The sequence below is a fragment of the Globicephala melas genome, chromosome 1, assembly GCF_963455315.2.
Source record: "Globicephala melas chromosome 1, mGloMel1.2, whole genome shotgun sequence".
NCBI classification, from domain to species: domain Eukaryota; kingdom Metazoa; phylum Chordata; class Mammalia; order Artiodactyla; family Delphinidae; genus Globicephala; species Globicephala melas.
The window spans coordinates 42,452,241-42,473,779 of NC_083314.1; the positions used below are offsets into that span (position 1 = coordinate 42,452,241).

The 21,539-nt window shown below is 43.3% G+C and overlaps 1 protein-coding gene across 2 annotated transcripts in view; it reads right to left on the minus strand.

The window, feature by feature from the left end:
* PTPN14 (protein tyrosine phosphatase non-receptor type 14) overlaps positions 1-20,880 on the minus strand; it is a 167,490-nt gene extending 146,610 nt beyond the window's left edge. Inside the window, exons 1-2 of one of the 2 annotated variants that reach the window (XM_030873005.2) lie at positions 20,630-20,880; positions 19,768-19,857 (exon numbers count right to left, since the gene is read on the minus strand). The gene's annotated coding sequence lies outside the window, so the exon portion shown is untranslated. The remainder of the gene's footprint in view (positions 1-19,767; positions 19,858-20,629) is intronic. The other variant, XM_030873006.2, reaches the window with a different exon arrangement.
* Positions 20,881-21,539: the final 659 nt, after the last annotated feature.

A 21,539-nucleotide genomic window follows, 5' to 3' on the forward strand; every position in this document is an offset into this window, starting at 1 on the left:
TTGAGAGTCCGCCTGCCGATGCAGGGGACACGGGTTCGTGCCACGGTCCGGGAAGATCCCACATGCCACGGAGCGGCTGGGCCCGTGAGCCATGGCCGCTGAGCCTGCGCATCCGGAGCCTGTGCTCCGCAATGGGAGAGGCCACAACAGTGAGAGGCTCGCGTACCGCAAAAAAAAAAAAAAAAATGAAAGGACTCAAAATAGAATAGGATCTTTATGTAATAAAGATCGCATATATACTGTGAAATCTATTTTTTCAGACTACCCCTATCCTGCAACTCCTACACGTCAGCTTTGGCTCTCTGTTTGGAAACCACTGACCCACCCCCCCAATCTTCTCTTGTCTCTCTTGTCTATCACCTACTGCTTTCTAAAAGAGATTTCCAGCCTAGAGCTTGAAACACCCTGAGTGTCTTAAAGTATGTCAAAATAAATGATGAAATTCTGAAAACAAATCAATGTAATAAGTGTATGCTATAAAGAAATCTGCCCTGGAGGGCATCAGGAAACCTAAAACCCTGGGATAGGATGTTGCAATTCCCAAAAGGATACAAATCACAGCTCAGGAGATGCCAAAGAGGCACATATGTATTAATAACATACAGCAACTCACACTTGAAAGACCTACACAGTAACAATAACCAGCACTAAATCTCTGAGATCTGGAATTCTTTTGCACAATACAAAGATACTTCTGCTAAATTCTACTCATTCTCTTACCCCAGTGATTTCCAAGCTTTGATAGGGCAACACTTAACACTATCTAAAATGACCTCAACGACCAGGGTGAAACTCTGAAAATACATCCAAACAAAATCAGTGTTAATTTAAATGCATGCAATAATAAGTATATATACAACATACAGGATAGCCCCCGGGAAGCATCAGAGGTAAATGCCACAGATTCATTCAAATAAAATTAACTATCACTACAAAAAAAGTTTAATACTTAAATATGCTAGTTAAATCTTTTCCTAGACAAAAATAAATCAGGCAATTAGCAGTTTCTTCTGAGAAGAGTAACAGCTCTGAGGTTTCCTTCTTTGCTCTGACCACAAACTCAACCACAGAGCTGAAACAAAAAATTTTCCAGAACTATTGAATTTTCGAAGGAGTGTAAAAGCTAGAAACCTGAGACCAACTAGGCCAACTCACTCATGATGAAGACAAGGAAACTGAGTCATGAGTGGCTAAGTAAGTTCCTAAAACCAAAATATTAGTGGCAGAAGTAAGCCTCAGGTTTCTGAAATGCCACAGGAGTGCACTTTCCACTAGACCACATGGGTGATGATGGGGGATGGCTGGAGAGTTCACCAAAATTCAAAATGGACTTGGCCCATTACACATCTGCCCAGAGTAGTTTCGTCTTACATGGTCTAAGGGACTCTCATGTAACAAGCTAGAGTCACTTCATAATGGTGCTGCCTTTTTAATGGGTAATGGATTTTTAGATATATGTATAATCAAAGTGATTAAAATCAAGCTGCAGATAAAGTGTACACATACTAACAGTAACTCAAATACCAAGCAAAGAAGTCTATTTGGTTTTCTAGGTAAAATAGTAATCCACGGAAAAATATCATTTTAATGTATTCAATCACCAGTAAAATATGCACTATAAGGAAACTACCTTTAGAATCTGTTCAGTAACAACTCATGGTAGGTACCCAGACACCAGAAAGACACATATTATTTGAGAGAGACAGAGCTAACCTTAGGAGAAAAGCAATTCTTCGAGCATAGCTCCCAAGAATAAAATACAGCAATGAAAGTTTCCCAAGATCTTAAACCAGCAATGACTGGCCCAGACACAGCAGAGAAGGGGCATTTTGATTGGCAAGACATTTGAAAATCTAGGGGGTTTTGTTTGTTTGTTTGTTTTTATTTTAAGCCTGGGATGTGTGGAAGAAATGATAAATGAAAGAAGGGAGCCGGAGGGCAGAACAGAAAATCAGAAGAAAAGAAAGTAATGAAGTGGTAAAGAGAGCAGGCGATAAAAGCCAGAAAAGGCAAAATGGTGTCTATTATCCAAGAGGGCAGCAGGAAAGCCCCCTGCCTTCAAGGCGGGTAAAGTCCTAGTCAAGACATAAGACTCTGACCAGCTGTTCCAGGATATCTGAGATTTCTGTCTGGGTGCCAACAGAGGCTTCTATCTACATATCAGGTCTGGTCTTTTGCTTTGCCTGTTAAGGAACTTGATTTTGAGTTCAACCAGAAGTGACCAATGTCAACTGAGAAATTATACTGAGAAGCCAAATTGTCAAAGGAACTCTGCTCACTCTCAACCCAAAAGGACTAATGTCTGGGCAAATCAGTTTAGTACTCAAAAATTCTAAATAAAGAGAAATAGATCACTCTACCTATTGTTACAAAACAAGCATAGCCTGTTACATGCATTGATACTTCTGCTGCCTGTTCAGGGTGTCCCTTAAACATTAACTACATTTTTAATTCTTCTTTTTTAGCATTCCCTTTCATCAACCAAAAACTCCTATCAGCATAACAATATTTCCTTCTAGCAGGTACATCCAAGATTCTGAATAGTCAAGTAGTTTAAAAATGGACTGGATTTCATAGTAGCACAGAAATGCATGCTGAGATACACCTAACCAACCACAATCAAACAAATAGAAAAATCTAGAAGGTAGTTGGGGAACATAGTTAAGCAGGGTCTGAGGTCTTTGGGACAAAAGCTGTCTGGTGGTTTTAAAATTTTTTTCTCTTCATTGCTTCCCCCACCCGGCCCGCAGAAAAATCTGTAAAAACATTTAAAAAGTCAATATACACATAAAGATGAATGGTTACAGGATTGCAAATGCTAACAGTGATAAGCACTTCCTTCTAAAGCTCAATTAATCAAAATTTATTGAGTGCCTCAGTTATTCCAATGATGGTATAAAAGACCTTCATATCAAGTCAACAATATCCTAATAATACGTATTTAATATTAATCTATATAACAATGACTCAACATGAGCCTTATATATTATAAAATCTGGCAGCATGTAAATTGGCCCATCCCTGGAGGAGTGGTTTTGCCAACGAAGAATATAAAAATGTATACAGTATTTTCTGTGATGCGTTAATTGTTCTCCTGGGAATTCAACCCAAAGGAATAATCTGAAAGAAGAAAGACACTACACATACAAAGATGTTAATGGCATTTTATTTATAGTAACAAAAGCCCTGGAAATAACCCAAATAATCAATAAATGGAAATTGCTATGGAATGGAAATTCAATGAATTAAATACACACCCGTTAAATTTATACAGACATTAAGATGGTACATGGACTTCCCTGGTGGCACAGTGGTTAAGAATCTGCCTGCCAAGGCAGGGGACATGGGTTCGATCCCTGGTCCAGGAAGATCCTACATGCCACGGTGCAACTAAGCCCATGTGCCACAACTACTGAAGCCCGTGCACCTAGAGCCAGGGCTCCGCAGCAAGAGAAGCCACCACAATAAGAAGCCTGCACGCAGCAATGAAGACCCAACGCAGCCAAAAATAAATAAATTTTAAAAAAAAGCAACGAAGACCCAATACAGCCAATAAATAAATAAACAAATAAATAAATAAAAATTTTGGGCTTCCCTGGTGGCGCAGTGGTTAAGAATCTGCCTGCCAATGCAGGGGACACGGGTTTGAGCCCTGGTCCGGGAACATCCCATGTGCTGCGGAGCAACTAAGCCCGTGCACCACAACTACTGAGCCTGCGCCCTAGAGCCCGCGAGCCACAACTACTGAGCCCACGTGACACAACTACTGAAGCCCACACGCCTAAAGCCCACGCTCCGCAACAAGAGAAGCCACCGCAGTGAGAAGGCCGCGCACCGCAACAAAGAGTAGCCCCCGCTGGCCGCAACTAGAGAAAGCCCACGTGCAGCAACGAAGACCCAACGCAGCCATAAATAAATAAATAAATAAATTTATATATTAAAAAAAAACTATTAGCAGCTTAAGAAAACATTTACAATGAGCATGACAACCTTTGAGAAAAGTTCAGTAGTAACTTTCTGCTTGTAAATTCAACCTAGATATGTAACCATTCAATATAAGACAAGCATCCTATTTTACTGCACTGATTTTTAAAAGCTTCTGTTCTGTAATTACTGGGTTTCTTCTATATTAACATAAAGCATCCTCATTCTCACTTACTTTGAGCCTCAGAATCCCAATTTTCCCAAAAGATTGTTACAAAATCAAAACTTCATAAAGCAACGGGTCCTCACCTCATCTTCAAAGAAATTTGCAATGAATTCCAAGAAGACTTACACTAAATGAACTTAAACTGAAATAGGAAACCATCTCAGGAACAAAAACCCAAAGACTTCCAAGGCAAATCTATTCCAATTCATTATTTCCTCAACACTAATCTGAGTCCTACTATTCACAATATTAATACTCTAAACACACTTTTAACATTCTGCAGTCAGCACCTACTACTGTTCAAATAAACTCTGGTTCACACACTGATGTCTGGTTCACGTGTCAACTTGTTTCCCACTGAGTTGTAGTATTTCTTACAAGCTTTACCAGGCTGCCTCTAAAATGGATTTCTCAGTTCTGAGGATTTTTGACTTTCCTCCACTAAATGAGGTGGGAGGCATCTGCACTCCACTGGTAGTTGCAAAATCCAACCTATCATTCCCAAATTCCAGCACACCACTTCCCATACACACACACACACACACACACACACACACACACACACACACACACACACACACACACACACACACACACACACACACACACACACACGCCTGCTTATTCTGCCTATGGACTCTGGATTGAGTAGCCTGAGGATTTCTCTTATCTGCCCTGCAAGTCTTATTGCCTTTGTTGTGAGGTCTCAGATCCTTACATGAGGAAATATAACCAAGGACATTGATGGGCATGTCTAGATACTACTATTTCTAAGCAGAAACCAAAGACAAGTGTAGCAGCAGGCAACATGACACTTGTAAAGTAAGCCAAGTGAGAGGATACAGTTGGTAATAAAAAGTTTTAGTTTACACTTTGAGGGGGGAAAACTGTAGCAAAGACTGGTTCTTAAGTTTCAATTGTTATTTTCTGCTATATAAACCATAAGGCCATAGAGGAATCTGAACACCGTGGAATTAAAGCCGTCCGATGTTAGGCAACAGAACTATAAACAAATCTCCTCTCCTAAGACTTTGAAATATGCAGCAAAATTCAGCAATTTGAGTAGGTTCAGCCTTTTACCGAGTTCCACAGTAATAATTACTACGATTTGCTTTGGATAAAAGTTATAAAACCTCAAATCAAGTGTATGTTTTCTTTTTATTTTTTATTTTTTTTACTGTTTTAATGTAAGGATAAAGATGTGTTTAAGAAACAGTGTACTGAGAAGAACATGGGACCAAGAAAAAAAGATGACAAAAATGAGTATTTCTTTATAATGATTTTCAGAAACCAGGACAGGAAATTATAAGTGGCCCTAGTTTTATTTGATTTAATAGAAAAAATAACAATACAATTTGTTCTAAAAGTTTTTGTTTTAAAATACCATCTTGAATAATTACAAAAATTAAGCTATAAGCAATGATGAAAACTGTATACTTAAACGTTGGTGATGGCATTATAAACTGATAGCCTTTGTAGAGAGCAATCTGGCCATATGTAACAAGATCTACAAGCAATTCATGCCCTCTTACCCAGACGGCCTACTTTGGAAACTGTATCCCAAGAAAATACTCTGCAAATAAATGTAATTTGTTCAACAATGTTGACTGCAATGCTACTTATAATTGTTAAAGTTGGAAACAATCCAAATACCAAACCATAAGGGAAGAGTTAAGTCAATGATGGTATAAAAGATGAGATTATTGATCCCAACTCTTTGCTCCCCTCCTCCCCTCCTGTAATATATCCCATCCATGTCCCTGTGACTTGCCTGAGAATCCTGCAAGGTGAGTATAGGTCCCCAACTCACTGGTTTTTGGCTTGGCTATGTGATAGACTTGGCCAATGGGATGTGAGCAGACAGCGTATTTGCCACCTCCATGCAGCAGCCTTTTGTTGTTGTTTTTTTTGGCCACGCTGTGAGGCATGTGGGATCTTAGTTCTCTGACAGGGATCAAACCCGTGCCCCCTGCAGTGGAAGCGCGGAGTCTGGACCGCCATGGAAGTCCCCACGCAGCAGCTTTAAATGAGATTGCATGCTTCTCACTATATTCCTGCCTCGGCCATGAGAACAGCATGCCCCAGATAGGGGCTGTCCTTTCGCCTGGGTTCCTGAAAGAGAAGACATGTGTGTGGAGCGGCACCAAGCCTGGTCAAGCCACCAAGGGCTGCAGCACACTGCAGCACCCATGTCACATAGACAAGGAATAAATGTTTGTTGTCATAAGCCACTGAGATGCTGGAACCTTTTTTGTGACCATATCAAAAGCTAATACAACAGTCATCAAAATATGGCAAGTTATAGAATCGCTGATACAGGCAGACATATATTTGAAAAAAACTTGTGAAAAAGTAGAAGATAAAACTAATAGGCATTTGCCAAAGACATCTATATAAAATAAAGCAAGCCAACGAGCACCAGAAATTAACTAACTTAGAATGATGTAACAGTTTATAATTTTTTATTTTTTGGCTGTGCCACGCGGCTTGCAGGATCTCAGTTCCCTGACCAGGGATTAAACTTGTGCCCCCAGCAGTGGAAGCACGGAATCCTAACCACTGGACCACCAGGGAATTCCCTATAATTATTTTTACAAATGAAGTATATATTTATAAATCTTTAATTCCCTTTTAAATGCTACCTTTATACCAATATATTTTCAGTAATTCTATACAGATCATATTTATAACAGAAGTAATTCTATCCAACACACTGTTTTCTGCATTAAATGATGTACAGATTAGTGTACACTTATGCTAAAAATGAATCTAGTGCAAAAGGTTATTCAGTTTTCGAAGGTATGAATTCAGGGTTCATCAAATTCTTTTGTCAGACTACAAGGAAGGGAAGTGCAAAAAAAAAAAAAACAGACAAAAGCAAGAGTTATTTGCCAGGAGAATCCATTCTCTAGTCATCAAACACTGTGCGACGGCAAGGTCTGAAAAGACATCACCTACCTGAAAATAAAGTTGTGCTACCTTTGAATTTATCTTTATGACCTGTTTGAAATTCCATTACATTTGTGTGACTCAAGAATCATAAGTGTTCATTATAACAAGCACTCTCATTCACAGAAATTTATCCTAAAATAAATTCAATAATGATTAAAAAAAACTGTTAATGTGAAGATTCTCACAATCATCTTCTATGGAATAGCAAGAAATATAAATGTATATATTTTCAACAACAAAAAAATAAAGGAATTCACAGTATGTCAATTATATGTAGATATATAAAATATTAATTATTAAGACAATAAGAAATACAAAAAGCATGCGTATATGTGAGAGTATATAAAACTATAAAAATATGTCTACGTATAAGCAAAGTCTAGAAAAACATGAAAAAAATTTTAAATAGGTTTATAAAATAAACTTTTACCAATTTTTTTTAATTGAGGAGAGAGAAAAATCTAATGCTTATATTTACAAAATCTGTACTTGCTATGAAATATTCAACACATCAATGTCTCTCAGTTAAAAGCAAGGTGAAGTATGCTTAAAGTTTCTAAAATCAATTTCTGATAAATATCTTTCTAATTAAGGCAAGATTGGATTAGTCAAGAGGGTGTATTAAGCATAATTTCATCATTTCTTGGTAACTTGAGGTCATCAATTATTGTACTATATTCCCTAAATCAAAGATGATATTTCTGACAGTGCTGGGGAGAAGAGTGTGCGGCCTTCCTAGGCACTGAATGAACAAAAGAACTACTGCTGATTGGTTCTAGGTAATGTTTTCTCTTTTGCCTTTGAAAGGCAGTGATGCAGAGTGGTTACAAGTACACGTTCTGGATTCATGCCCAGATTTGACACTGAGCTCCATCATTCACGTACTCGTATTTGCATGCCAAAGGTGTTACACAGTAAACTAGTATTTACTAATGGACCATCTTGCGCCTCAGCCTTTTTAAGCCCTAGGTTTCTCATCTATAAAATAAGCCAACAAGAGCACTTACTTCACAGAGTTGCTATAAGGATCAAAAAGATAATCCATTTAAAGTGCTTGACAAAGCACTTGCAAATGGTAAGTGGTAAATAAATGCCCGCTAATGGTAGTCTCTCTCTGCTGGTCACCTAAGGCGTCATCAAGCTTGCTTCTTTCCATCACCAAAAACGATTTCTAATTTCCATCTCTCTCCACTGTTCCCTCAGTCCTCAGGCATCACTCGGGGGATAGGGCTCCCAGGAGTAGTTGGATAACCATCTGTAAAAGTCCTGTCCTAAAGAAATAGAATGTGGACCACAAATGCAAGCCACATAGGTAATTTGAAAATCTCCAGTAGTCACATTTAAAGAGCAAAACAGAACACATGAAATTAATTTTAATACTAGGCTGTATTCAATTCAAGATATCTGAAATATTTTGACATGTAATCAAGTTTTTAAAGTACGAGATATTCGACATTCTTTTTTTGTACTAATTCTGCAACATGTGGTGTGTACTTGATACAGCACAGCTCAACTCAAACTAGTCACGTTTCAAATGCCAAATGGTCACATGTGCCTGGTGGCTACCTGATGAGTTGCTTAGTCTTTTAAAGATTAGGACAGCAGAGAAACATCCCCACCTTCGAAAACATCAAAATGCGTTTATTAAACAAACTGATGAATGGATGAAAGGAAAGAAGGAAAGAAAGAAAGAAGGAAGGGAGGAAGAACAGATGTCCCCAACCTGCAGAGACTTCTGGGCCTAAGGTTGTGGTTAAGAACCTGAACTATGGGGCCAGAGAGAATGAGTTCAAATCCACTTCTTCCGCTTCATGGCTGTGAGACATTAGCCAATAACCTCTTTAACTCTCATATTTCTCAAGGATAAACTATAGATAAAAATAATCTCTCTTTCATAAGATTGTTATGAGTTGAAAGGCTGTAGAGAAAAAGAGTTTTCCATACCGAAAGCTCTGCTTTGTAAAAGGTCAGAAATGAGAGTGGGAAAAATTGATGGAGGAAATGCTGAGCTAATAATTAGCTAGAGATAATAAAGAGGTCATGGAAGAGAAAAACTGGTCATGTGATAGTCATAGAGTCTTTGTTAAATGCCCAGTTGCACAAAACAACTGCCACAGTGGCAGCTATTAATAAAATAATTGCACTGACATTTCTAAAGCCCTCAATGGTTTATACCTCCTTAGCCTGACTGCTTTCTTTGGGCAGTATGATAAGTAAGGGGGTGGGAGGAGGGTGGCGCTGATCACCAGAATTTGGAGAATCAAGATTTTTCTGTAGTGTATATATTAATCACAGCTTCTGGCCCCAATCAGACGGATTACTGAAGATATATGGCTCTTTCTTTGAAGGATGTAGTGCCTCAAATCCAACCTGAACATTACTCTTCCCTGTATTATAAACACATAAAATTAGACTAAATGTTTACTGTTCCTAAAACTTTCCCTGAAGGTTGGTGTTGTGAATAAATTCCTGATATTTTATTTTAAACTTGCTCTTGTTCTGTGCTCGTCCCCCCAAAAATTCAATTAATAAAGAGTATAAAGTTAGTCTGGTCTGCTAATGAAGACTTTAAATGCTGACTCGTATTAATAATCCAAGTCACTCTACTCTCTAATTTAGATGTTGAGTTTCTTAAAGACAACAAACAAGTCTTCTCTATTCCAGGGACCTTCTCAACTGAGATGCTTTTTCTAGAAAGTATTTCATATAATATTCATGTGCCTTGAGATTACATGTTTCATAAAATCGATTTTTTTGAAAGGTCCTAACTAAAATAAATCCAGATTCAACACATTTTTGTTTACTGCAAGACTTCTTAGAGTTTTTAACACGCTCATGTACACAGATTTCAAACCGCTATGCTCAGCCATTATTACCATTCTAGCAGTCTACAGATGAGAAAAATTAATAATGAATTGAGAGAAGCAAACAACAGGGAGATAGTCTATAATTATCGCATGGAAATAGACATCTTTACAGACCTTTGCACTGAGTTTCTGGCCCGATGGGCTGTGCACAGTGCATTTCTCCCTTTTATCAACCCTGATACATATACAGTAATTAACCTATCAGAATCCTCCAGATGAAGGCAATTTATTATAAAGGAAGGGAGTGAGGGAGGGAGGAGAAAGGGAGGAGAAAGGATTGGAGTTGGGAGAAAGAGAGGAGGAAGGAAATTTATCTGAATAATGTAGTAAAGTGTAAACACCACTTCATATTCACAGGCCAAGCTTAAATGCCTAAACACGTGCACGAGGATGAAGCGACATGAAACACACACTTGTACCAAAACTAGCCCTTGGAAAATAGGCCTCATTTTGAAAACAACCAAACAGCTGCTCGGCAGAAACACAGCACAAATCATCCTTCCCAGCCTTTATTTTTAGATGCCTGGTAAGAAAAACAATAATTTTCTAAAGAATATAATTAAAACCGGTAGGTGTCACTTCATTATTTTGGAGTTTTAATTCATTTCACATCAGTCACACTTTTTTCCCCCTCATAAATCACATAATTATATAATATTCCATAACAAATTCCTTGCCTTTGAATAAAAGAATTTATATGATCTTTTTAAAACGTACAGATTTTAAAACAGAACAATCCACCCAAAATGACAGTATAACCCACAGGTTCAGACACAGGGGGTCTAAAAGTCAGCCCCCTTTTTCAAATGATAATTTGGAGACTTGCGTATGTCTAAAAAAACATGTGTACCTTCGTCATGTAAAGCACAGTTTACAAAATGTCTAATGGAAAAGAATATGCTTAATAGATCATAGGATTTCATTGGCAGAAACGAATGCTAATTGCCTGCTGGAGTCTTTAATGAAACCTAATTGCTGGCTTGAGCTGTCACCACTGACCCTGGTAACAGACCAGTACACCCTTCAAAAACCTAATACAGCATAATCCTCCTTCATTACAGTTATTATAGCTCTGCAGTGGGACACGTCTGCCACAAAAATACGTCTGCCACAAAAATGCTGCCTCTCCTCTACAAGGATGTGTCACTTCTCCATCCCAGAGCAAGTAGCGTTGATGGCATAAGTCACCCTTACAACAAGTGGTACCACCTCAGAGCGCAGATCTACTTCAAAACCTAGACTCACACATCCCTTGGACACTGCTACAGACACCATCAACATACTCCATGGTCACGGGGGGGAAAGGACTAAAAAATAAGAACAAACCAAAACAATTACACCACCACCCATCACCATAAGGTAAATGGGAAAAGCAGAAGAAATAATTTCTAAAACTAATCATGGGTTTGAATTAGGACATCCATGTGTAAATCAATTCAATCTACAGTCTACATTTCCGATATTGAGCCCACAAGATACTCCCCCTTCAATTTGAAGTTTTTTCAGACACGCTCTTTTTAAAAAAATTACTTCAATTAAAAACATTAATCTTACATCTATGACTCAACAATTTCGAGCATTTATTGAACTTCTACTCTGCAGCAGGTGCCAAGAACCCGAAGATAGATAAATCACAAAACATGTCCCCGAAGAGCTCACAGCTTTGGGGAGATATGAACAAACAGCTATAATCCAATGGGATGCTTATCAGTAAAGAATGGGGAGAGGACCAAGGGAAGGCAGATCAGGGGACAATGAACTCTTCCAAATGATAAAAAGGGAATGTCAGACAAAACATCTAGAAGATGTAAAACTCGTACTAGACATTAAGGAACAGAGGAAATTATGATGTGACCAGATGGGAAAAGGAATTCAAGGGAAGAATAACAGTAACAGCACGAGTCAAATCCACAATGTTTCAACCATGAGAAATGTTGCCGGCCCAGGCTAGAAGTTAGGTTAGGTGGGAAAAAGAGCTATGCATGCAGAGCCCTGAATGCTCCGCTAAGAAGTCTGCATTTGACTGTGGGCAGTCTCATGTAGTATTAAAATGAAATATTTTAGACATACAGGAGAATATAGTAAACATACGTGTCCCCGCCACCCAGCTTAGGAAATAAAACAATACGACATCTCTCCTCACCTCTGCCACCACCCATCCCCTGTATTTGGTGTTTATTATCTTCTTGGCATTTCTTTACCAAGTTGACCCTTGAACAACATGGTGTGAACTACAAGGGTCCACTTATACTTGAATTTTTTTTTTTATAGTAAGTAACTACCAAACTACTTGACCCGTGGTTTGTTGAATCTGTGGATGTGGAACCACGGATATTGGAGGGGGAGGGAGCACAACTATAAGTTACATAAGAATTTTCAACTGTGTGTAGGGTTGGCGCCCCTAACCCACATGTTGTTCAAGGGTCAACTGTACTTTTACGACAGACATATGTGTCTCTAAACAATATAAAGTGGCCAGAAAGATTTCAAGCAAGAGACTGAAAATATCAGACGTGTTTAAAACAAGACTCTGCAGTGTAGGGGGTGGACTGGTCTCTGCACTGGCAGCGGCAGGACAGGTGACAAAGAGATGTCGAGATAACTGTCTTTGCTGAAGGACTGTCACGATGGAGAGAGGAAGGGCAACCTCAGCCTCGGAGTGCATTCCTGGGGCAAGCAGGAGGCAGACCCCAATGAACAGTTACAGGTGACCAGCCGCAGAAGAGAAGCAACAGGCTGGGACAGTCTGTGCTGGGAATGAGGAGGGACGTGGAGAGGAGTGAGGCGGGTGGCAGCTACTGGGCAGCTGGCAGGCTAATGACAGGGATGAGGCAGGTTAACCAGGACACAAGGCACAAAGAGGTAAATGCCAAGACAAAGCGGCAGAGGGGCCTGGCCAGGGGGTGAGATCGGGAAGGCTGCCCAGAGGAGCAGTACTTAAGGTGGACCTTGAGGATGCTTTTGACAGGTTAGGATGGCTGAGCACCACAATCCCTGCCCATAGGTGACACGTTATTGGGCCTGTTCAGGAAACAGCTGCAGCTTGGCAGAACCCTGGGGAATAGTGGGACATAAATCGGCAGAAATCAGAGGACCATGTGGGGATCACTTGTGGAGAACCTTAAAGATCAATCTGAAGTATATATAGTGTATACACGTAATTCATAACAAACTCACTTTCATGACCATGAAATCTTCCTTAGTCCCTTTTACTTGAAAACTGAAATAAGGACCAGAGCCCATCTCGTGATTTGGGTGATAACGTCAGTGACATCATTGCTGCTTATTACACTGTTCTGTACGCAGTACAGGCCGTCCTGGTTAAGGATAGGTTGGTATCCACTGTGACATGGTGTCATGAAGGGTCTCTTTCCTTTTCATTTCAAAAACTAGTAACCCAGAGGTTGAATAATGAGTGATTTGCCTTTTCCTCTTTAACGTAAGGGACAAAAGAAAATAATGCATAGAAAGGAAATTAAGCATATTCTAGTCAATAGTACATCTAAACTTGTGAAAACAATTTTGTTTTATGCCTTAACCCCCAAGTATTCCAACTTATTAATCTTTTTGTGATATTTACACCCCCTTGATCTGCAAGGTTTCCCAGGTTTGAAAAATGAGGAAGAAGATTACCATGTTTTTGAAATTATACGAGTAAAACAAAACAACAATAAGAACCAGAGTATCAGTGACTTGATAAAATAACTCAGGGAGGGGCTTCCCTGGTGGCGCAGTGGTTGAGAGTCCGCCTGCTGATGCAGGGGACACGGGTTCGTGCCCCGGTCCGGGAAGATCCCACATGCCGCGGAGCGGCTGGGCCCGTGAGCCATGGCCGCTGAGCCTGAGCGTCCGGAGCCTGTGCTCCGCAACAGGAGAGGCCACAATAGTGAGAGGCCCACGTACCGCCAAAAAAAAAAAAAAAAAAAAAAAAAGCTCAGGGATGTGATTCATCTCCTCAGATGAACAAATAAGATGTGTATCATAAACAGCACTGATATCTGTTTAACTTAAAATCACTTACAGTCATTAATATGATATAATCTTCCCAGAGCACCACACCTCCTATTAAAGAATAAATAATAAATTCCACACCAAACTCGGCTCTAAACCTTCAGGTCAGTATTTCAGAAATGCATTCATTCGTTGATTCTTTAAACACTTAAAAAAAAAAGTCAACTCCCTTTCATTCTCTGCAAAAGGGCAATAATAATAGTACCTACTTCACAGGGCTGTTGAAAGACATAATAAAATCATCGAAAGTGCTGAGAGCACTGGGAGAGAGTCCGCACCAGTAAAGGTAAGCCGTGGCTATTTCTAGCCAACCTCCATACAGGGTAGAGATTCTGAACCAAGTAAAACGTGAATCCTGCCAGGAGAAGCTTAAAACTCAGTAGGGGAAACAGGGAGGTAAACATATATAATATGGTGAGACAGAACTTACCGACAGAGCTAAGTGCAAAGCGCTCCGGAGCTATAAAGAAAGGAATGCCTAACTGGTCATGGGAAGGCGTGTTAGGGAAGAAGAAGCTTTAGCTGAAGGCACAGGGACTAAGCAGGTGGCAAAGGGGAAGAGGTCGCTCAGGGTCGGAATGTAAGGAACAAAGGAGAGGGGATTACACATCACCAAATCTTAGGGCCCTAGAACAGAGAGAGAGAGAGAGAGAGAGAGAGAGAGGGAACAGCAGATGGGAATGGGAAGGTACTCAGAATAAAGAAGCTTTATCATACAGGTAATAAGAAGCAAAATAAGAATTTAAATACCATAAAAGATTTGTGTTTTAAAAAACTCTTTGAAAGAGTAGATGAAGAATATATGAAAGACAGCCTTTGAAACTCTCGAACAATCTGAAGAGGCAGCGGGGATGGAGGGAAAGGAACAAATTAAGGATATTTTAGAGACACAGACTCAAAGGATCTAGGGACTGACTGGGTCTGTTATTGGGGTTTGAGGGTCAGGGTTGGGGGGTGCTCACAAAGAGTGACAGGCTGAAGGGAACTCCAACTGCCTGGCTTCGGCAGCTAACTCAGCTGATGTCACTAAGACAGGACATAGAGAAGCAGCAGATTTTGTGGCAAGAAACTAATGAGTTCAATCTGAGACAGGTGGAATTGGGCATGTAGATCGGATAACCAGATGGAGAGAAGTACCAGATAAACCGAACTGTTTGGAACCAAGCGGAGGGGTCTGGATGGGAGAAGATAGCCAAGCAAACCCATTAAAATGTAAGCATCTAGGGGGCTTCCCTGGTGGCGCAGTGGTTGAGAGTCCGCCTGCCGATGCAGGGGACATGGGTTCGTGCCCCGGTCCGGGAGGATCCCACATGCCGCGGAGCGGCTGGGCCCGTGAGCCACGGCCACTGAGCCTGCGCGTCCGGAGCCTGTGCTCCGCAACGGGAGAGGTCACAGCAGTGAGAGGCCCGCGTACCAAAAAAAAAAAAAAAAAAAATGTAAGCATCTAATTCATGCTCGCCATGGGTCTGGCTAGGGATAAGTGGCCACTAAGTGACTCCCAGCCTCTCCAGAGCTCTAAAGCAACCAGAAACAGAATTATTCAAACCAATACAGTGAAAAACTTAAGTGACTACCACCCCAAGGCTGACTGGGATGGATGGACCAAAATGAGATTCCTTGGCTCAGCGATTACTCAAACTGCAGATGATCAAAGGACCGGGAGTATTAACACCATCTGGGAGTTCCTTAGGAATGCAAATTCTCAGAATCAGAAGCTGGGGTGGTGTGGGGAAGAGCAGCTGTCTGTGGGTAAGGAGCCCTCCAGGTGATTCTGAGGCTCACTAGACTTCGAGATCTATAGCCTTAGCTAATGCCCCAATTACTTGAGGGGAATGGAGTGTGAAAGAGAACTCCCAGGAGACAGGTCTCCAAAGATTTGAGGAAACTAAGTTAGAAAAGGATACACTCTGCACGAAGACAAGCATCAGGAACTTTTGCTAATTTTCAACAGCGAAGCAAAGGAGAGCACGTCAGTGGTCCTCACCGTAGAGCTTTCTAATTGAGGAATATCATTCAGTACTAAAATCTCAAACATTACAAACGTGAAAAGGATGCTCTGCTTCTCAGAGGATGCCACCACCACCAGCGAACCCTTTCTCATTTTCTCACCAGACACCTCCCTGTTGAGCAACATCGAGCATTTATGGGATGGTCGCCTAGGGTTACAGGATCTCTGGATATGCAACAGGCCTCTGGGTCAAGCTAACTGACCAGATTCAGGATGAAACCCTTGAGCTGGGCCTAATGGAGTCCCCTAAGGAACTAAGCTAAACCACCCACATATCAAATCCTACACACAAGATTGATCTAAGCATGGCCACAGTATGTTTTTTCCAGTAGCAAGGACCATAAAGCAAGTCCAACAAAAGCTTGACTGGACAGTAAAACAAAACCAAGCTGAGGCATATGGAAGCAACAGGAAAAAGGGAAAGGAAATTAAAACAATGTTAATACGCCATTTATAATCCAACTTAGACACATAACCACCCTTATCCCACAAAAAGGTACTTAGTCACTATTACCTTTTACCCTCAGCTACTCTAAATCCTCATCCACAAGCATTGCATCATATCCTTTCATTCAAAATTATAAATAATTCAGAGATTATTTATTTTCGTGATTGGTGTGCATGCAACACGTGGCAAAGGCAATGGCTGGTCCTAGCAACGTGATTTCCTCCCCCTCCACTGCAAGAATCCCAGCCTGATCTGCATTTTCTTAAACTTTCTCCCTCGACCACTCAAAGGGGTCCTCTCTGACCTGGGACCAGCCTACAATCCCGTATGCACGATCTAGCCAATTCTTGACTGTAACAACCCTTTCTGCTTCTAGAACAGCTACTACACACCTGCCTTACTGATGTTTTAGGAGTTGTTCCTTTCTTCTAACATTCCCTCCTGTTGGGAGGTTGATACGAAGATCAATGAGTTAATGTTTGCCAAATACTTTAGGCTTCTCGGATGAAAGGCAACGTTAAAGTTCAAGCGACCTGAAGCTGGCAGGACACGAGAGGCATTGCAGTTGCCTCCTTATACTTGGGCTTCAAAGAAGGAAAGCAAGGCTGCAAAGACACTCATTTGTGTCGATCGGCCAGCTTTTGCACTCTTGCTATAAAGGCAGGCGGATTTATTCTAACATCATTTAATTAACTGGATTTCAACATTAAAACACAAGGATCCTTGTATTAGCACTGGACCCTCGTTACAGTAAGTAGTATACAGGGAAAAGAATCCTTTTCTCTGCCCTTGTCTACATGGCTTTCCCTCCCAACTATCCTACTGCCTGGTCCTGCAACGCTCGACCTCCTCATATATGAGAGGCCAGCAGCTGCCAGCCAACACGTGTGCTTTGAGCCAATAGACCAAAAAAAAAAAAAAAGGGGGGTCAAAGACAAAGCTTTATGTGTATGTTGGCACACATGTGAATTCAGGCTGCTGGGTGGGGAAAAAATGACACACACAAAGAGCACATTCATGGCCACATATAACTCCTGGAACATATAAATAGCCATCCTTGACCCAACACCTACTCTGTGAGGGAGGCACTGTTAGCAGAGGGACATACAGCATTACACAGAATTCCCCACAAATATCCTGGCAAGTTAAATACTACTGGCCCCATCTAAGAGATGAAGAAATGGAGACTTGGAAGGGCTGCGAAGTTCGGCCAACATCACACAGCTAAACGATGGCAGAACTGGAATACAAACCTAGCTATATCTTGAACTCCCAACCCTGGATCCCTGGCACCAGCATACCGATAGCCCGGAAAAGCTGCAAAATGTGCTACACACACCCCTTGGACCATTTAATAAGCCCTCCCCGGGGCTCAGACAGGGGAAGAGAGAATTAAATCAATAAGAGGAGACCACAGAGTCTTATTTTAGACATTAACTTTAACCTCTTCTCTACCAAAACTTGTTTGTTTTCCCTCGTTCTTTTTCAATCAGCACAAGCAGCAATAACTGAATTGACTAAAGAGTTCATCTCATCTCTTTCCCCTGCCTTATGTCTAACAAAGTGCACAGTACTGTGCTGAGGCTTAGAATGAGTTCCAAAAGATGCACAGCATTTGGTGACTAAGTAAAGAAGTTCGAATGCAGGGTCGCAGGTGACAAAGGATAAGAATATGGAACCCAGGTGGGGGACAATGTGCAATCAAAGGGTTTATGTTTGCTTCCCTGGAGCCAAAAATGGAAACCCTTAAAGGAGGGAAGGCACTGGGAAACCAAAAAAATTTTCATAGTTCTCGACTTCTGGCTCTTCCATTCAGGACAAGTAAGAATTCTCCCCGAAATTCTGATTTTCCTCTGAATTCTTTAGGTTCCTCCAAGTGAAAATAGTCAAACTGCTCTTTCCATTACAGCTGTCCGTTCCACATGGTCCGCACAAACCTAAATAACTAAAGCATTAAAATTAACTATGTGTTTAAGCCAATGATGGTGGCTGGGCGGCTACCTGGAATTAGCAAGAAAAAGCTTCCCTTGAGCCATTACTCTCAAGCAGGTCCTACACCTTCAGGAAAACCCTCGTCAAGGGGCTGTTCTTGAGATAAGGTATGGTGCTTGCGGGGAGCTTAGGTAAACACCCGACACTGTAGGAAGTCAATGTTCTCTTCTCACTCTGATGGACTGGCCTGAGGTCACCAGAAGCTGGACTTCTGCCACCTCAGCCAGGACGCAGCCACTATGAATAATAAATACTACAACGCCACTTCAGCCCCGAGAAGAGGCACCCTTGAGAGGCAAACCACGTACAGAAGGCTCCCGTACTATAAAAAATTTTCTAGGCAGGATCTGCTGAATCCTGGACGATTAGGCTACAACAATCTCCCAGAAGACATTCAGTTTTTCATAAAGTTTCAGAGGAAGGGAAAGTCATCCTTCCAACTGTGCTGGGGCAGTAACGACTTGGAAAAGTGGAGAATACTACAACAAACACAGTGACACATACGTGAACTCACTCTGCACAGCATGGCCACCCATTCGGATTAGGCAAAAGAGCACCGTGCTGTTCAGCCCCCATTCATTAACCTATCATTCTATAAGGCACAAGCTTTTAAGGCCATCACCAAAAGACAAGGCAACTTTAATACAAGGTTCTGTAAGCTACAGTATTATCACCTATTGCTGTCAGGTGGCTCTTTAAGAGAATCAATACCATTCTAATGAAACCAGGCCTGGGCCAATTAGTGCCAATGAAAATTTAGATGGTCCCACAACCACTGCTTGTTGTAGAAACGGCATCAGGCATGAAGGCGTGTCCAAAAAGAGAGATGTGTGCTCCTCTGGAAGCTACTTGGTTCCTGTAAATGCTTCCACTTTAATTTCTGATATTTAAAAAAAAAAATGCTACCCTGGCTACACTGGCCATAAATCCCCCTCCAGCCCCCAGCTAGCTACTAGATATGACCTTTTCGTACTCGTCTTTTGGATGACTCTTACTTTGCACAAGCTCTTTCCTCTGCGCGAAACGCACTTTCCTAATCGGCCCTCCAGGTGAGCAACATCTCAATCCTCTCAGCGCACACCTTGCCCCCTCACCTCCCCACCAAGGCTTCTCAGGCCCTCTCATTACGCTCTACTTCTAGATCAGCCTGAGGGTTTCCTCCGGGAGGCTGCAGTTAGATCTTGTTTTAGCATCTTTGTATCCCTTGTTCCTAGCCCAGAGGGGAAACTGCAGTACTAGATTCCTTGAATGAATGGGTGAACTAACCCATTTGAAGAAATTCACACATTGGTGGAAATCCTGTAACCCACCAGCAGCCAGCAGTCTAGAGATTCCTCACCTTCACAAAGAGCCTGCAACAGCCAGTCCCTGGACAGACTGAAGACGAAACCCCACAATCTCCTTAAGTTGTAGCTGGGGGTGACGGCAACTAGAGGAAGAGGAGAGGAAAGCGGGACAGGGGCGGCGTTACCTCACTGCTCCCTCCAAAAGGTGGAAAATCCCTTACAAGCATTCAAACCCCAGATGTAGCGGTCATGCCAGGAGAGAGGGGAGACGGTGCATTAACAACACCCTCAGAACTTGTTAATACTCAGAACTTCGAGAGTTTGAGGTGGAGACCTGCTCTGAAATTATGCGGCCACAGGTTTTCCCGATGGGCCGGCCCGACCACCCAAGTAGGGACCAAGAAGCCCTGGGGTTTGGTGGCTAGGCTGGGGCCTAGTGGGAGGGCATGCAAACTCCTCTCCCTCTCAGGATCCTGTCTCCTTAGGGGGCAAGAGGAGGGTCGCGGAGAGAGTCCCTCTCCAGCCCGAGAGGCAGCAACGTCTTTGGCTTTCATCCTCCGGCCCGCACCGTCTGGGTATCTCCAGCTGCCCTCACTAGGCCCTCTCTGGATCCCAAAAAGGAGAAGGGAATGGGGAAGAGGGGGCGAGAGTGTGATTTCACCACCAACTCTCCAGACAGCGCTCACCTTCCACCTAACTCCCCAGACAAGCTGTGCGCCGCAGCGGGCGGCTCCCACCGCCACTTAAAACTCCTGCGGCCCGGCCACCTCGCGCCCCCGCTGCCCTGCCAGGCGTCCCGGGCCGCCGATCCCAAGTCGGCGTTGCCAGCGTTTGCCCAAGTCATCGGCAAGGCGCCCGAAACGCCCAAGAGGCCCCCAACCCCGCGCCCGACTCCCCGCCCCAGACGCCGCTTACCTGCTTACATGGCCCTATCGGTGCCCCGGAGTCCCGCGCGGAAAGGCTGTCCTCCGCGGCGGCGGCAGCGGCGAAGCCCCAATTCCCCCAAAGAATTGATTCCAGTGGCTGGCGGTGGAAGGGCGGAGGGAAGGAGCCGAAGGAGGCGAAAGAGGAGGGAGGTTTCCGCCGCGAACCCGGCGCGAGAGTTGGCGCGGGGGCGCTCGGAGAAGGGGAAAAGGAGAACCACCCTAGCTCGGGTCTGTCCCGCCAGAGGGAGGCTGGGACCGGGAGGATGGGCGAGGTGGGAGGGGAAGGACCGCCAGGGGCCACTGAGTGGCGGCCGCTCCCCGAGGACCAGCGCCGGGAGGGCAGGCGGCGGAGCGAGGAGGAGCGCAGCAACCTGCCCCCGGACTGCGCCCGCCGCGCCCGCCCGGGGGAGAAAAAGTTGGGACGAACTTTCAGGGGCCGGGAGAGCCAGAGCGGCAGGAAATGCGAGCGGCCGAGAGAGGAGGGAGGAAGGGGCCGTGCGAGTGGGAGGGGACGGAGCAGGCGCCAGCGGCCGCGGCTCCCCCACCCCCGGGCCGGGCTCGGCGGCGCGGGGGGAAACGCTGGGCGCGCGCCGGGGGCGGGGAGGAATGCGGCTGGGCGGGCGCGCGCGGGGGCGCGGGGGCGCGGGGGCGCGGGGGGCGGCGCGGAAAGGGGAGCCCCAGCTCCCGAGCCCCAGGCGCGCGTCCTTGGGGACGTCACAGCGCTGGAATCCGAGGAATGCCGGGCTGCAGGAGCTCCTTCTGCAGGCCCGGGGGAAGTCGCGCACTTTTAATGTGGTGGCTTTGGAGAAGGTTTTCAAAGGTGAGGGCCGAGCGGGGAGGACGGGGTGAAACTCTCCGGAGTAAGAGACGTGGGAGTGGGGAAGGCAAAGCGACCACAG